This window comes from Sapajus apella, unplaced genomic scaffold (genome assembly GCF_009761245.1).
Source record: "Sapajus apella isolate SASKATOON/1434 unplaced genomic scaffold, GSC_monkey_1.0 scaffold139, whole genome shotgun sequence".
Taxonomy (NCBI): Eukaryota; Metazoa; Chordata; class Mammalia; order Primates; family Cebidae; genus Sapajus; species Sapajus apella.
In genome coordinates this window covers 537,949-555,946 of record NW_022437079.1, presented here as the reverse complement: position 1 = coordinate 555,946, position 17,998 = coordinate 537,949, and the positions used below count along the sequence as shown (strand labels likewise).

At 42.5% G+C, this 17,998-nt stretch overlaps 1 protein-coding gene across 1 annotated transcript in view; it reads left to right on the top strand.

Annotated features, from left to right (window-relative positions):
- The window catches only part of ABHD17C (abhydrolase domain containing 17C, depalmitoylase), a 57,165-nt gene that overhangs the window by 17,572 nt on the left and 21,595 nt on the right, over positions 1-17,998 (top strand). The gene's annotated exons all lie outside the window — the stretch shown is intronic.

The window sequence follows — 17,998 nt, the reverse complement described above, 5'->3', positions numbered from 1 at the left end:
GTCCAGCTGTCGGCACAGCCTGTCACGTGGATTGACAGCCTCTCATTCTAGTATGTTTTTACAATACTTGGCCAAAGTGACTGTGATCGTTCTTGTTGAAGGATTTGCCTGTACTTCAAATGTCACTTAATAATGAGGAGAATGCAGAATGTAAGCAGCTTTTTCTAAATCTGTAGTTTTACTGACTGCCTGTCTATCGGCTTCATCTCCTCAGATCCATGAGACCTGTGCATTGCTGTCTTTTTGATACTTTGCCATGTTGTTTATTAAAAACAAAACTTTCTAATGGAAAAATCTCAAATGATGTGCAATGCACAGAAACTATTAAGATAAATTCCATGGCGCTCTCATGACTGCAGCAACTGTGAACATTGCGGCAATCTGTAGCATCTACAGTTCCACTCACACTCCGCCATCCACAGTCTATTATTACTACTTTGTAAATCTCTTTTAAGGAACTATGTGCATGCATTGAAATGCACAAATCATAGCTCTCTGACATCCCCGCAGTGTCTTCTTGCTACCCACAGCAGCTCTCAGGCAGTGATGAGCCGGCTGCAGAGCCACGCTGTCCTTGGCGTGCCATGGTGACGGTGGCCTGCCGTTTTTGGAGTGTGGATTGCACCATGAGAATAGAGTTAAGGGAGGCTGTGGAGAAATTTCATACCAAATACTTACCAAAGGAAAGCCACTGAGGTCTTGTTCTTTTTTTTTTTTTCTCTTCAAAATCAGTCTTAGAAAGGAAAACAGAAAGATAGGGAACTCCAGGAGTGTGTCCCATTTATCCAGAATTAGTGGTTTGCTTAAATAGGGCACTGGTCTGGAGCTGGGAGAACAGTGGCTTTCATTAACATTGAGATACACAGCTGTGTGGCCTGGATGGTCTTATATCTTTGGGTTTCATTGTCTACACACACACACACACACATTTTTTTTTATTTTTTATTTTTTATTATTTTTCTTTTTTGAGACATGCTCTTGCTGTGTCACCCAGGCTGGAGTGCAGTGGTGCAATTATGGCTCATCATACCCTTGACCTCTCAGGCTCGGGTGCTCCTCCCACCTCAGCCTCCTGAGTAGCTTGGATTACAAGTATGGGCCACCACACCTGGCTAATTTTTTTTGTAGAGAAGAGATTTTACCATTTTGTCTAGGCTGGTCTTGAACTTCTGGACTCAAGCCATCTGCCCGCCTCGACCTCCCAAAGTGCTGGGATTATAGGCGTGAAGAATTACACCCAGCCTGTCTCCATTTATAAAGTAGGAAGTTTGCATAAGGTTGTAGTTCTGGTGTAACCAGTGTTCCTTGAACATTTCGTTTTATGCTAAGCACATTTCACATATGACATGATTGTAATCATCTCACATCTGTGAGGCATGAACTGTGTCTCCATTTCACAGATCCAGAAACAAGTTAAAAGGTGAGCCAGGATTTGAACCCAGGCAGCTTGACCCTGGATCCCATGCTCTAAAATTAGAAAATATTCACTGCATGCATAGTCTTCCAAGGTGGCAGGGCGTGGACATCTAGAAAATGCTCAAGGCATACACTAGGGATACAGAAAGACAACACCAGAACTTACATTTTAGCTTAATATTTGTCATTTGTGTGTGTGTGTGTGTTTTCAATTTCTGTAGATTTTGTAGTGTTTTAAAATACACACACACACACACACACACACACACACACACACAAATCGAGAGCACATGCTCTGATTTTTATGAAAAAGGGCGCATAAGTTTAGACCCATTGTTCTCAATTCATATTGTTACTTAATATATTTTTGGATTTCTTTTCTCAGAAATACAGTATCAAGAGCATGACAATAAATTAAAACGTTTAGAGATTGCAGTCTTTCCACAAATCGAGTGCCTGGTATATGTCAGGTGTTGGGCTGAGTGCTATGTATAATCTTCTGCAGTAAACAAAGTACTCAGTTTGCATTTTATTACTGTGTATATCCCTAGAGAGATTTTCCCCCATGGAATTCTACGTTATCTAGCCATTTTCTGATGAGATAAAATTTCTCCTGAATCTTTGGAAATCAATTGAAAGAAAGGAAAGAATTGCAGTGGACATTCGGGTTCCACTCACCATTTGGATTGGGTGGTTCTGACTGCTTTACCACTTTTTATTGTGGATTCTGATAAGAGGAAGATGCCTAAGGATTAGTAAACAGCTGGATAACTCTAGGTGGGCCTGGGTTAAGAGCAAGGTCAGTAGAGCCAGACCACCTGGGTTCGAATCCTGCCTACATGGTTTAATCCCTGTGTCTCAGTTTCCTCTCCTGTAAAGTGGGGAAATGATAATTGTGAATATACTTGGATTGTTATTCATAGTAAATGAGTGTTTGCAAAGTGCTTACACGGAAGTTGGATAGAATACATTTTTTAAAAACTGAAAGAAATGAGGGAAAGATATGAATGAATTTATAGTAGTAGACAGCTTTCAAAGATTTGAAGAGTAGCAACCCACCTATTTCTAGGTGGGTTTGTGATCTTCAAAGCAGTTTCACATAGACTCTCTTGGTTCCTAAGAGCGGTTCTGTGCAGCCCACATGGGTGTTCACTAGTGAGTGCAAGGTTTCGACATATTTCTTTTGACTTTTGCGTGTTTTCAGTTGCCTGGATTCACTTGCTGCCATTAGTAGTCACTTTCATCATTTGCTTTGTAGTCTTTTGTCAGGCTAAATAAAGCAGTGTGTCCAAATGGTCTAGCAACGTAATCTTTCCCTATTTGACCTTAAGAAAAAATGTAGAGCAATTGAATTGGAATTCTTACAGTCTGCTTGTGGACATCACTGTAATTGTTTTTTGAGCCTTGATAACCTGTATTAAATAATCTGGAGCAACATTTTATTCCTGATGATTTAAACAAGGACCAGTTTTTCCCACTGACTTGCATCCTTTTAGACAGGGAGTCAGAATCTTCTGATGTGTTTACGGGGTCTCTCCAACATGCCTAACTCTAAAAGGTAAGTCAAGAAGGGAGTTCTTATCTGCCAAGAGCTTGGAGTATCATTGCAGGTTGCTTTCTGGAGATGTGCAAGCTCCAGGGATAAAGGATTTTGATTGTAACTAGCTGCTCAGGAGCCTGGTCAAGGCTCTTTGACCGAATCCCAGACTAGGCTCCGACATGCTTCTGTCTCAAGACTGCAGGGACAGCCACGTAAGGCAAGTCCTGTGACCTTGTGTGAAACGTCCCTGCTTCGTGGATTCTTGCCAGTCTGTAGGTCCTCCACAATTTCTACAAAGTAAGAAGGTCCCTTTAATCTGAAAATGAGAGGGCCCTGGCAATAGAAGGGCCATAACCATATCCAGAGCCTCTGTAGGTTTCTTGGTAGATTGGATCTCTAGTGTAAGATGCCATTAATAAAGAAATCATCTTAAATCTCTCGCCTCTTATTTCAGTCCACTGAAGTTTAGTCTTCTTGAATTATAGCCAGATAGATGAAGGAGTATGGTCTCTGCTTGCTTATATTGTGCCCTGTAAAGTCCATTATATTTATGAGTGGATTATACGGTTTTAGCTCCTCTATTGCTAGGGAAACCATTACAGTATACAGTCAGATGATCCTCGGAAGGGACAGTAGAGTTGAGGTAATCCAGTGGATCCTTCATGCCAGTGCATGGTGCATTTTTACTTATCTGCAGAAAAACAGGAAAAACGAAAACCACGGATTTGAAGCCAAATCTATTTAGCAGGTCCAGTATTCTGATATTTTTGCCTTTTCTGCTTTTGGTTCTTCAAATAGTCTTTAAAAGTATTTTATTTAGCAACCCAAATCATTTCCCTCTTTTTACTGGAGGGGGGACGGGCGGGGAAGTTTGCAAGTGTATGAAAACCAGAAATACAGGATTTACTCATTTAGTCTAACTCATACTTGATTCAAGATGTTTTAAATTCCTTTTTTAAAAAAATACTAATGTCAAGTGCAGAATTTGACTCTAATCTTAGGTTATCGATATAGTTTAATGGCCTGTTAGCAATTTATGTTTGTTTAGCTTTTGTGTTTATTTGAACGATGTAATAAATCAGCCTCATTTCTAGGGAAATAATAATTTACCTCTAACCCTATGGTCTCTGTCTTACTTCCCACCCCCTGGCCCCGCAAACTCCCTCCAATACCCAGGCGGCTAGCCACCGAACCCTGAATTTATCTTGGCCAGTAATTCTTTTAATATTATTAATAGTCATTCAGTCTCAATAAATGTCGTTTGAATGCATAACTGAATTAATATTTGAATACCAACAGTCGAATCCTTCTAAGAAGAGCAATGTTTTCTCCTAAGTTCCAGTCTGTCTTTTAATTTTCTCTGCAGTCCTCATTCTTGGTTGTCATTCCACTTTACACCCTGTCAGATGTTTGGAAACTGCTAGTTAGTAAGCTCCATGAGGGCAGAGGTGGCGTCTCGTTGGTATTTGAATTCCCTGCAGAACCTAACATGAAGTGCAGCCTCAGCAAATCCTGGCTGAGGTAGATTAAGTTCTTCTCCTAATCATCTCTTTTGCAGCCTGAACATTCCCAGTTCTCTTGACTATTCTCTGTCTAAGGTGTTTCCAGATTCTTCACCATCCCTGTCCTTCTCTGTGGGGACATCCCTGTTGAGCAGAATTTCTGAGACAGGCCTGTGGTTCAGGTGAGGTCTGACAAGGGACAGTGTAGTGGATCCGTTCCCCCATGGCCTCGTCTCACCAGTTAATGAGGGCTAAAGATGAACAAGCAGCCTGCTATTGTCATAAACACATTTCTAAAAATAGTGCTTGGAGCAGGATGCTAGACTTGTTATAGGGAAGGTTCCATTCACTGAAAGCTTACTTAAAAATAGTTTCCTAGTTACATTTTTATTGACAGTTTAAATGGCATGTATTTCTAGGTTTCCACACATGTGCTTTACATGTTTTTGTTTTCCTTTACAATTGAACATACACTCTATCAGCCAGAGGCCAGTGAGCATTTAATAGGAGAAAAAAAAAAAAAATCAGAGCTTTGGTGTAGCTAATACTTTTCATCTTTACCCCAGCCATATTGTTTGCATCTTGTGCTTATTATTAATTTTAGCACTTTCATTTTTTCCATTTTCCATTCATTTTATAAAATTACAGCAATTTTTTTTTTTTTGTTTGAGATAGACTTTCAATTTGTTGGGCAGGTTGGAGTGCAGTGGCGTGATCTCGGCTCACCGCAACCTCTGCTTCTCAGGTTCAAGTGATTCTCATTAGTAGGGATTACAGGTGTGCACCACCATGCCTGGCTAATTTCTGTGTCTTTAGTATTTTCATCACGTTAGCCAGCCAGGCTGGTCTCAAACTCCTGACCTCAAGTGATCCACCCACCTCGACCTCCCAAAGTGCTGGGATTACAGCTGTGAGCCATTGTGCCTAGCTACAAAATATATTTCAACAGTGGTTTTAAAATCTTTATTTGGTAATCTTTATTTTTAAAAATTTGAACCATTAGGTTCCTGAGGAGCTTAAGATGCTCTGAAACAGAATGTGGAAATAGTTGCAATAAAATATTCACATGATTTCACAAGTACTGCTGACTAAGGATGTTGCTGCTGGCCTAACTGAACTGCTAGCTGGCAGCCCCTTTATCATGGAATACAGAGGTCTGCCTGGGGAGTCTCTGTGAACCTGTTCCAGTTCAGGCAGGCTGCCTGATTCTTCAATAAATAAAACAAAACAGAAGCCCACTTGAGTGTCAGGAAGGCGATGTAGATTAGGGCTGTAGGGTTGTTTGAGATTTGAACGTTGCTTGTGTAAGCTTCTATAACAACCCCATCAAACTCCTGCCTCATTTTAAGCTTTTGATCAATTATAAGATCCGCCCTCAAAAATTCTTCCCCCACGTAAACTACTGCCAAACCAGCCCTCCAGCTTGCTGTTTATTTTTTTTTAAACTGACTTTGAAGATTTGAAAATATGTATCTTTATTAATTTATACGTATTTTGTATATATTTATATTTATATTCTTGTAATTTTATTTTATTTTTAATTTTCCTTTTGAGAATGAGTCACGTACTGTTGCCCAGGCTGGAACACAATAGCCCAATCTTGGTTCCCTGCAACCTCTGATTCCCAAGTTCAAGTGACTCTCCTTGGTCAGCCTCCCCAGTAGCTGGGATTACAAGTGTGTGCCACCATGCCCAGCTAATTTTTGTATTTTTTCGTAGACACGAGATTTCACCATGTTAGCCAGGTTGGTCATGAACTCCTGATCTCAAGTGATCCTCCTGCCTCAGCTCCCCAAGTGCTGGGATTACAGGCGTGAGCCACCACGCCCAGCCATTTCTTGTAATTTTAAACCCCATGCTTTGCCCATCAATATCTCCTTGCCACTGACCTTATTAATATTTAGTCTTGATTTTTAGATCAGATTCTTAAATGTAATTACTGCAAATTAGCATCTGGTGACTTGGTCAACGGAAGCATCATTCTGATAGAGTGGCGTCATTTTGGTACAGCTGAAGAGACAGGGCTGATTTATGAAGGGCAGAGTAAGGTAGAGGAGAGGTATAATAACTTTGTGTCACTTTGTGAATCAGTCTGAATAATGCCTGCATTTCATATCCTCATACAGTGATGACGGGCGACATACAGGGTAGTAACTCCCCCTTCTGTTTTTTTAAAGAAGGAATGCCCTTGGGGTATTAATGGAGAATATGCCTTGATTAGCACAGTAAGGTATGTCATTAGGTTCTAAGACATACCAGCTCTCCAGTGAGAAGACTTAGTAATAAGTGACATGAGTAACATTTTAATGATAACATTTAATGTTTTACTTAAATAATGTATGCAGACAGTGTAACAAGCCAAACAGAAAAGATGATGCTGAAAAGCAAGAGCCACCCCTCTTCCTCTTGACTCCTAATACCCAGGAGCAATTTTAGACGTTATTAGTTGACTTTCTGTTAGAAGTGAGGATTTTTCTTAGTTAACCAGTCTTTCAGACTTCCTTTTACTGTTTCCAGTGTTCGATAGTTACTTTTGGTTCTTCGTTGAGAGTGTGATTTTTAGGTAACATACACAGGCTTTATTTCTTCTTCTGTTCCCTTGCTTGAGCACACGAAGTCTCCCCCGTTTCCTCACCCCCAGCTCTCACTTGCTGTCAGCCTAACTTTTACTACGACAAGATCAAGGCTGCAAACATTTGCATTCTTCCTGGTAGTCACAAGTGACTTTCCATTGATTTCTATCAGCTGAATTTATAAGTTTAAAAAATCTGCAAATATCATTACTGTTGATATTGATATTACAATAGAGTAACATTTTTACCCCTACACGTAGTTTCAGGGCTTCCAGCCCACTCAAAGGTTATGTTTTGCAGATCTTTCTGATTTAGGGCAAATGTGTACCCCATCATGGCTTAAAAACTGCTGTATGTTTAATTTCATCTTTGAATCATGATTTCGCTATACTGCACTTTGCATTTCCTGGATTTTGTGATCACCTTTTCTTTTTCCTTTCTTTTTGGAAACAGAGTCTTGCTCTGTCGCTCAGGCTGGAGTGCAGTGGTCGGATCTCAGCTCACTGTAGCCTCTGCTTTCCAGGCTCCAGCAATCCTCCCACCATAGCCTCCTGAGTAGCTGGGACTATGGGTGCACACCACCACGCCCAGCTAATTTTTTTTTGTATTTTTTGTAGAGGCAGGGTTTTGTCATGTTGGCCCGGCTGGTCCTGAAGTCCTGGGCTTAAGAAATCCTCCCACCTTAGCCTCCCAAAGTGTGAGATTACAGACGTGAGCTGCCGCAACCAGCCTCCTTTTCTTTTTCTTGTTTAGAAAAGGACCATGGGCTTTCGTCATTTGCTCAGATGTTTCCATCTCCTTTGTTACACCACCTTTTGCGAGTGCTCTCCTTTGTCTTCTGGAAGCTTTCGCTTTCTCTCACTTTAATTTGCTGCTTCCCTGCCCAGGACTCAGGGATCACCTGAGGCCTCTCCCCTTTCTTCGTGAGCCCCCTGTTTTCCGGATTCTACGTGTTCTTTCTTGGCTCTCTTTCTAGTTTTGCTGGAGGAAGTTCTTAATATCTTTAAAGGAGTGGAAATGTAGGAGGTGAACTTTCTAGAAGCCATTTTGTGGATCCATGTCTGGATTGAAGGTCAGTAGACCTGAGAACATGCACGGTATTGTCTTGTAGCACCTTGGATGCAGAGACTGGCGTTGGACTGGTTCTGGCTTCTTGAAGATGGCCTGAGTTTCTCCTAAGGAAGCTTTTACAATTTTTTTTTAAAATCTTTGTGTTCTGAGGTTTTAAAAAAGTTATTCCAAGGAAGGGTCTTTAAATGATTATTAGTGGCTAGGCAGGGTGGCTCACACCTGTAATCCCACCACTTTGGGAGGCTGAGGCAGGCGGTTCACCTGAGGTCAGGAGTTTGTGACCAACCCGGCCAACATGGTGAAACCCCGTCTCTCCTAAAAATACAAAATTTGCCAGGCGTGGTAGCAGGTGCCTGCCATCCCAGCTACTTGGGAGGCTGAGGCAGGAGAATCACTTGAACCCAGGAGGTAGAAGTTGCAATGAGCCGAGATCACGCCACTGCACTCCAGCCTGGCGACAGAGTGAGACTCTGTCTCAAAAGAAGAAAAATTATTATGAATTTATGTTAAATACTTAGTGCGGTCCCTTACCAATTGAAGACTTGGATCCTTTGGCCTCAAAGATTTTCTTTAATATTTCTTTTAAAATTTCTTTTCCCCCATTTTCATAGGTCTCTTTTATTACGACTTTACTACACTGGTCTCTGGATTTTCCTTGTTTCTCATATTCTTCACCTTTTTGTCTACTTTGATATTCTGAGAGTTCTCTTCAACTTTATTTTTGGGACTCTGGGTTAAATTTTGTGTTTACCCATCCTTTTTTATCTTTTTTTAAAAACTCCTGACTTCACTTTTTCGTAGCATCCTGCTCTTAAGGATATATTTTCATAAATCCAAGGGTATACTTTACTTACTTTTTTAAAGCCCTGTATGCTGGGCCCTTAACTTCTGTATCCTCTGTGAAAAATACTCGGGTCTTTCATGCTGCTAGCTTTCCTTATATGTTGGTAGGTTAGCTTGGTGATAAAGAGCTTGGTCACTGGCTCTGATTTGGGCTGAGTCCTGGCTTTTCCATTTTCTTGTTGTAAAGTACTTTAACAATAATGATATCCACCTGCTATAGATATTGAACATTAAATGATTTAGTACATGTAAAACTTTTAGAATTGTGCCAGACAAATAGCACATGTGCCATAAATGCTATTGTCATTGTCATCACTTTTGTTCATCAGTTTACGCTCAGGACGACTGGGTAACCAGGTTGGGTTTCCTCTGTGCGGTGTAAGCAGGTATTCCTTGCCAGGCCTCTCTCCCGAGAGGTACGTTGGCTGGGGGCTTTCAGATACGGGCAGCCAGTAGGGCACTGGGGGCCTCCTTCTTGGTTCTAGCAGGCTTTGTTTCTGGGGGGAAGAAGGCCCCCCAATGACAGAATAAGGATGACTTTCCTTGAGAGCACCAACTGAAAGTCTTAGCTCACCCTGGAGGGCTTTATACTCTGCGCTGGGGAAGGAAGTCGGATTTGTATAACTTCCTGTTCAGACTTCCTGTAATTTACCTAATTTTAGTTGCATGCTAATTTTGAGTCAGTTTCCATCTTCCCTGCAGCCCTGTTGTGGCAGTCCTGGGCAGAGTTCTCCGCTCGGTGGTGTCTGTCGATTTGTTTCCATGCACCTTCTGTCACTGAGAGGGGCACTGAAATGCCTTCCGATTTTTCCCTGTCTTCTGTTCTCTCTGCTGTTGCAGATTTATTTCTTTCTAATTTTATGCTGCTTTTCCAGTGGTGTTTGGATTGGTTGAGAAGTGAACAGATGGGCTCAGGTGATCATTTTGAACTAGAAGCCAAAGGAATCTTTTTTTTTTTTAATGTTTTCCCTTTATTTTCACTATGAGAAAGGAATCTTTTTTAAAGACCTGCTTTGTTGAGCTGTGATTGACATACAAAAAGCTGTAGATATTTAATATATACAACTCAATGTGTTTGAAGTTTACACCTATGAAACCATCAAACTGTCATCACTGTCGTGGCCATGAATTTGTCCATCACTCCACAAGTTTTCTCCTGCCCATGCTTTTTTGTTTCTCCTTTTGTGGTAAGAGCACTTTACATAGATCTTCCCAGTTGGTAAATTTTTAAGTATACAATGCAGTATTGTTAATCATAGACTCTATCCGGTGCGGTAGATCTCCAGATATTTACTTCACATAACTGAAACTTGGTAACATTTGACCAACACCTCCCCATTACCATCTCACCTAAACCTTGGCAACCACCATGCTCTCTGCTTCAATGGGGTTGCCTATTTAGATGCCACATGTGAGCGAGGTCATGTGGCACTTTTCTTTCTGTGTCTGGCTTATTTCATGCAGCATAAAATTCTGCAGGATTTTCATCTCTCTAAGGGCTGAATAGTACAGTCAGCTTCTGCATCTACAGATTCAACCAACCTTGGATGGAAAATAACAGTATTTAAGCGATGCACAACTCAGGGATACAGAGGACCAACTGCTGACATCCTTACGTTCTGCAGGGCTGTCATCCTGGAACCAGTCCCCTGAGGATACCGAGGGATGGCTGTATTCCATTGTTTGTATGTATTACATTTGTCTGAATGACACAAAGGAATATTTTTAATTATGGTTTTACAAGCCTGTGTTTTCCATTGTGAGCTGCCAAGGCTGTTACGAGTGCTGGTGATCAGGGCATCCCATCCCATGACCCGGGGGATCACCGCTGACTTCTCAGCTATGTGAACGGTACTCCTAGAGTGGCTGGGAATGCGGCCTGCACAGTTGCAGGTGAACTTCTCCACAGACGAGACTGTCCTGTCTAGCTGTCCTGACAGCTAGATTAGTTTCACTTGGTGTTCCATAGTGAAGGAACTGACCAGCTCACATTGTGAGGGCCTGTGCTCATGAGCTCTTGCTGAATTACCATAGTTTAAGGGGAGCTTTACCATGGATTGTATTCGGGATTCCAAAACTCAGTCTTATCAGAGTTTCACAGTTTATTAGACTCAGCTAGTATACATTAAGTGACTCTTAATAGATAGTTTATTAGTTTACAATGAGAAATATTAGGTCAAGCGGATATTTGCATTGTTATAATCACATTATCTCTGTATAAGCATAAAGAAAGCCACATTGCCACAGCTTTCCTGGGGCACACGGAATCAGTGCAGGAGGAGAGGCCGCCGCTCAGCATGGCCAATGGCATCAGTCCTTTCTAATCCGACCACCCCCAGTGGTATCATCCTCCTGCAGCTGAGGTGAACGAGGTACTTCCATCTGCTTGTCCGTATGGTCTGCCTCCTGTTGGCCTTTGAGCAGAATGAACTTAACATCATCTTCAGGCCGGGCGCAGTGGCTCACGCCTGTAATTCCAGCACTTTGGGAGGCTTAGGTGGGCGGATCACTTGATCAGGAGTTCGAAGCCAGCCTGGCCAGCATGGTGAAACCCCATGTCTACTGAAAATACAAAAATTAGCCGGGCATGGTGGTGACCACCTGTTAATCCCAGCTATTTGGGAGGCTGAGGCAGGAGGGTTGCTTAAGTCTAGAACTTGAGGACCAGCCTGGGCATCATGGCAAAACCCCATCTCTACAAAAAAAATTTTTTTAATTAGCCAGGTGTAATGGGGCACACCTGTAATTCCGAAAACTTGGGAGGCTAAGGTGGGAGGATTACTTGAGCCCAAGAGGTTGAGGCTGCAGTGAGCTCTGATTATGACACTGTACTCCAGCCTGGGCAACAGAGTGAGACCCTGTCTCCTCCCACCCACCCCTACCCCCAGAAAAAGATAAAAAAACATATAGTTTGTGATGAACTAGGCCTAAAATATCTTGTGTATTTATTTTCCATCCTAAGCAGAAAATCAGCAATGTAATAATTTATTAATGACTCAGAGTCATCACCGTGGAAGTTGGGAATTATACAGTGCAGTGATTTTTGACTGATGATTGATTTACATCTCATCTAGAATGATGTATAAAATATTAAGGGGGATAAATTCCCATAAGGAAAAAACATAAATAAGGCTGAAAAAATAAAATGGAGGTACAAAGGAGGTTTAGACATGCCTCCTGTAGTCAGCCGCTGCCAGGTCTCTGGTGTCTGTACTGGGTAGAGTTGCCCCCCAGCTCCGTGGGTCTGTGAGGGTGATGGACGCTCCTGCACAGAAGTGCCCTGCACTGCTGTTTTCTCCCCGTCGTCCTCTTTCTCCTTCCCCTCTCCCCTCCTCCGCTTCCTCCTCCCATTCCGAGTTTTATCAAGGATGGAGTTTTCTGTTCCTGGTGCTTTCCTTTCTTGGAATCTTTTTACTTGTGGTGGGCTTCAGTGGAGGAAAACAAGGTGACGTGCCTTTCCTTTGACAATTTTTATTACAAATCCCATCAAAGGTCTTTTAATCCAGAAGTAGTCCTTCTATGTTATCTTCATTACATAACCACTGTTGTTATGTTTTGATACCCTAGTGTCTTACAGAATGACCAGAGTCGAACAAAGAATTGCAGGGACGGGGCATGAACACCCCAGGGGAGTGTGCCTAACCAACACGATTTCGTCTGTGGGATGGTTTTAGTCATGGGTGTGAACGCCTCTTGGTCTTCAGGGTCTAGTCTAACAGAAAACAAAAATGAATACAACATCACGGACCAAAACTTACTCCGAACACTTAACCCATAAATACAGAAGATTTTCTCTGCCATTTCTGAGTTAGCAGACCCTTGGAATGGAGATGATCTGAAGTCTCTTCTTCCTCAGACATTCTCTGAGAGTGATGGGCCATTGCAGACATGGGATAGCTGCGAATTCCTGCCATATGCCGTTATCTACGGGTTCTTTAAGCTCGAATTTCGCATTCTAGTTTAGTATTAGTATAACTTTGCTTATTTTGATGGTCAAGGTGACTCTCATTATATCACTTCTCAATACCTGGTGTCATTATTTTTATATTGTTTATGTGTTTATTTGTATTCATTATGTATATTTTTAGAGACAGGGTCTCACTCTGTTGCTCATGGTGGAGTTTAGTGGCATGATCCTAAGTCATGGCAGCCTTGAACTTCGGGGCTCACGTGATCCTCCTGCTTCAGCTTCCTGAGTAGCTGGGACTGCAGGTGTGCTCCACCACGGCTAGCTGATTTTTATTTATTTTTATAGAGATGTGGCCTTGCTCTGTTGCCCAGGCTGGGTTTGAACTCCCGGCCTCAAGCGATCCTGCCTCGATGGCCTCCCAAAGCTCTGGGATTACAGGTGTGAACCACTGCACCCCACCGTTTTTTGTTTGTTTGTTTACATAGGCAGTTGTTGCTGTTTTGATTTCTCTTGACTCACGAGTAGTTTAGAAAAGATTTTTCTGCATCTTCCCCTCCCACCCCAGTTTCAAGGATTTTCCCTTCTCTCTTGGTTAATTGCTTCTTTTTCTGTTCTTAACCTTTGCATTGTGGTTAAGGAATGTGCCATAGCTTCCATTTACTTTGATTCTTCAGTTGGTCCCTTTTTAACTTTATAAAACCTTTTTACATGTCTGTGGTTTTCCTCCGATTGTCTGTTCCTTCTGTGTGTCTCTAGCTGCCTGGTACAGGGAATTGAAATAAGTTCTGTCAGAGGTCGTACATAGCTGTATTCAAATAGGTTATGTCAGGGAGAAAGAAAGATTTAACTTAAAGTTCAAAAACAAAACACAGTTAACTTGTCTGAAAGTGTTGTAGGGGGTATGATGAATTCTTAAGGAGACCTAACCCTGATGTCTTTTCCATGTCCTTGAACAGCTGGACTTTCAGTCTTTCCTTCTCCCACATGGTGAGAGATCTGAATCACTTAGGGACACTCAGTAGTTTAGTGCATTTAAGCAGAGATTGAGGGCAATTCAGCCAGTGGAGAGGGCATGTTAGAGTATCTGGTTGCTAGAGAAATTTAAGGTGAGAAATTCGAACACTCTGGTTGTTCGGCAGGTGGAACGGCGTGGCTCCGTGTGTATCTGATGAGGAATGTTCTGTGTGCCCTCTCCAGCCTTGCTATCCCAGAAGGTTTGCATAGTCCAGATTCTTTTGAGCCACTCTCGATCCTTTGGCTAACAATCAGTGTCATAGCATAGCATTCTTTTCAAATTAGAATATAACCAGTATCTAGAAATAAAGACAATTTATTGAGTGAGCAAAAGGTGGGGAAGAAAGGGAACAGTGTGGGTGAGGACTGTGGGCCAAACCTGGATGTTCGAGGAGGTGCACACAGTGGGGTCTGTGAGCTTCCCAAGGTTGAGGGGCCAGTGACCAGTCTGGTGACATGTGTGCTGTTCTTTGGCCCGATTGCTGCAGCACCATGAATTCTGAGGTTTTCTAGTAAGGTTCTGGTTCTTCATCATTTAAAAATGTGAGTGTGGCCTTAGGGGAAGGGCTGGGGTGACGTCCATGACGGATTGTCAGGCCCCCGCACCCCTGACACAGCATTGCTGCTGCCACTCCTCCTTGGGTGCAGCCGTCGTCGGTGGCTCCGTGGAGACATGGCTCTGTGCGGAGGGGCTTAGCTCTGGAGGCAGGCATGGACTTGGGCCCACAGCCAGGCTGTACTGCCTAAGAGCGTTGTGGCCTTGGGGGATTTACCTACCTGGCAGGAACCTTAGTTTCCTCATCCGTGTAATGGAGCTCATGATACCACCCTACAAATGGGTGACAGGATGAGACAAAGGGCATGTAAAGCGCCATCATCACTTTATTATAGTTAATTCTGTTGTGTGCCAAGTACCTTCTAATAGTGGACAAGAGTGAGCCCCTGCTATTGAGGAGTGTGACTGTGTGAACACATGCATGCACACTCACCCACCTACAAACTCACCACAATGGTTCCTGGCATCTTCCTGGTGTTCAGGCCAGGACTGCCATTCACACGCAGATGAGACCTCAGTGCGTCCTGGGGAAATCACCTTTGGTCTGACCTGAGCAAGCATGCTTTATGACCTGGTAGGGCTGAGCTTTTAGGGGAAAGTGACAGTGACCAGCTGAGAAGGACCAGAGGAAGCAGATCCAGGCCTCATCCATTCCCCTCACTTGAGAGATGGGAAATCTAAAGGCAGGTAAATCACCTTAATGCCTATGGGCATTTTTATTGGGCATTAGAGTTAGGACTAGTGACTCGTGGGCTCAGAGTCCTTAACCTCACTTTCTTTAGTACATCTAAGTCGATGAAACCAGGTGAACCTCTAGACTGTAGGGCATTCTGATGTCTCAATAAAATTGAGACTTTTTAGGAGATAAAATAGCATCTCCTCCGAAGTCAAATTAGTTACTGAAAAGCACAGATTGGAGGGATGGATGGATGCATTGACTGATTGTAGAGATGTGGTTTCACTATGGTGTCCAGGCTGGTCTCGAACTTTTTTGCTCAAATGATCCTCCTGGCTCAGCCTCCCAAAGTGCTGGGATTAAGGAATGAGCCATCATGCCCGACCTAAAGCACAGATTTTCTAGAGTGTGTATCTTTCTCAAGAGTTGATGAGGCACGTGAGTGCCAGCCATATGAAACGAATTGGCAAGACTTTAAAAGCCGCCATTCTTATTTTAGGCTACAATTAGCATTTATCATCAGATTATTAGACTATAAGCCCATGAGGGCAAAATTCAGGTCTTCCTTGTTCATTATCGTATCTTCAGCTTGTGGGCACCAAAGGTGCATTATGGGTGCTTGGTAACCATTGGAGGAATAAATTCTTCCTTTCTCTGTTTCTGGTTCCTGGGGGGCCTCACAGAGAGAACCTAGCCAGCATGTATGTGTGTAACAAGCAGGGCAGGAAAAAAAATCTCAACTGAGGTGTTTTATTATGTAACACCCAATTCAGATATTCATTGTATTTACATAAATTGTGCTTTGTGCCAAAGAACTAGTGGATATGAAATCTTAGTAAAATCTTAATATTTTCATAAATATTTTGTTCATATTGTTTCACATTTTTCAATCTGAGGAATTCTAATATGTGGTAGAAAAGGGTGAAAAAATGCTTTTTATGATTAAAAAAATGCATACAAATGGAGTTATGTCATGGAAAGCATTTGTTAATACTGTATAGAAGATTATATATCATTCTGATTGCTTTCAAGTTTCGGGTGAAAAAACTGTTCTTGACTACCTTTAAAATTATATAGTTAAAACTCTCCTTTTCCACATTGCTTTTCTTTGATGGGCACTAAAAAAGCATGGTAAATTGTCAACAGGGAGTCAGATGTATTAGAAATAATAATGCAGGAACATTCTAAGGCCGAGGAAAGGAATTTGCACGTTTAATATGTTCAAGTACCTAATGGCATCACGGGTAGAATTTTAGAGAGACAGGGCTGTTTGAGGTCCAGTGAGTTTAGAAAGAGGAGAGAACTCAGCCAGGGAAACAGATGTGGAATGAAGTGACTGCTGGAATTGTGTTAAAAGCTGGGAAAAGAGGCCAGGCACCGTGACTCACACCTGTAATCCCGGCACTTTGGGAGGCCGAGCTGGGAGGATCATTTGAGGTCAGGAGTTCAAGATCAGCCTGGGAGCTGACATGGTGAAACCCCGTCTCTACTAAAAAAATACAAAAAAATTAGCCAGGTGTGGTGGCACGTGCCTATAATCCCAGCCCCCTCGGAAGGCTGAGGCAGGAGAACTGCATGAATCCAGTTGCAGTGAGCCGAGATCACACCACTGCCCTCCAGCCTGGGCGACAGAGCAAGATTGCATCTCAAAAAAAAAAAAAAAAAAGCTGGGACAAGGAAGGCCCAAAGTGAGCACCTAGGCGTAGACATATGGTGATTATGGATAAGTCTCGCCCAGAGAAATGGAGTAAATTTCATGCTCAGAACAACTCTCCCTTGAGCCCCTTCCTTTGTTTTAGCATCTTAACCCCAGTATCTGGGGACCACCAGTTAGGGTCCGGAGGTTCCCTGCCCTGCAGCGCCCATGGAATCCACTTCTGGAGGCCAGGCCTCCTCCACCCTCCCTGAGTTCCTGCTGGCTGGATGGAGAGGCTCCTTGGTGTGTATGATAAATGCATCTAGATGTTGTCATAGCCTGAATTTTTCGCAATGACAAAACAGTTTTATTTCGGGATGAAAACGCAGCTCAGCTTCTGTAGCTGTTTGAGACATTGTTGGTGTGCAAACTTATATGAGGTCTCTCCATTTCTGAAATGATTTAAATGAGGAGACACAGTATTGTTATGTTCTGCTAAAGAAAAGTCATTAGCATGACAGGATAAATGTAAGACAGCAAGGTTGAGAATGTGAATTGAAACGTGGACTTGCAGCACAAGAAGCCTGTGAAGTGCTGATTTCAGATGACACGTAGTACAGGCTTGTGTGGTCTGCAGAAGAAATGGAATCTGCTATTTACGCTGCTGGGTCTCTAATTATTGCATTTTACTCCAAAAACTGGCTATAAGGATATTGTCACTGTTAATAGTAAAGTGAATAGGATGGCATGTGGCTAGCTGGGATTTTAAATTATTAATGTCATGGTACTCGATGTTTTTAGTGGCCAGTAAAGGCTTCCTGTTGATGATAAATCAGGGTGTAGGATTTGCTTCCTTATGTTTGTACGCTGCATAGTATTTTAATTAAAATATAATGTTGAAGTTACTTCAAGGCCTGATTTTAGACTGACTGAAGAAGGAAATGGCAGAGTCCACATGGTAAGGCCTCTGGGTCATACAGTCCCGTCGACTGTGGAGGCCATGGGACTCATGCCAAACTCCAAATCCCATGTCCTTGACAGACGGGTGGGAGTGATGTTTTCGAATGCATTTGACCTCTGTAATAGCTGCCCTTGAGTGTTCAAATATAGCAACTGGAGTTCTGTTACTATTTTGTTCAAACGAGAGGCACTGCTAAAAGAAGTGTTTCTGTCCGCCTGCTGCACTGGCTTCCTTTGAGAAGTGGTGTCCCTCAGGGAATCCTTTCATCTCCAAAAGAGAAAAAGGATGGCAGACTTGTTG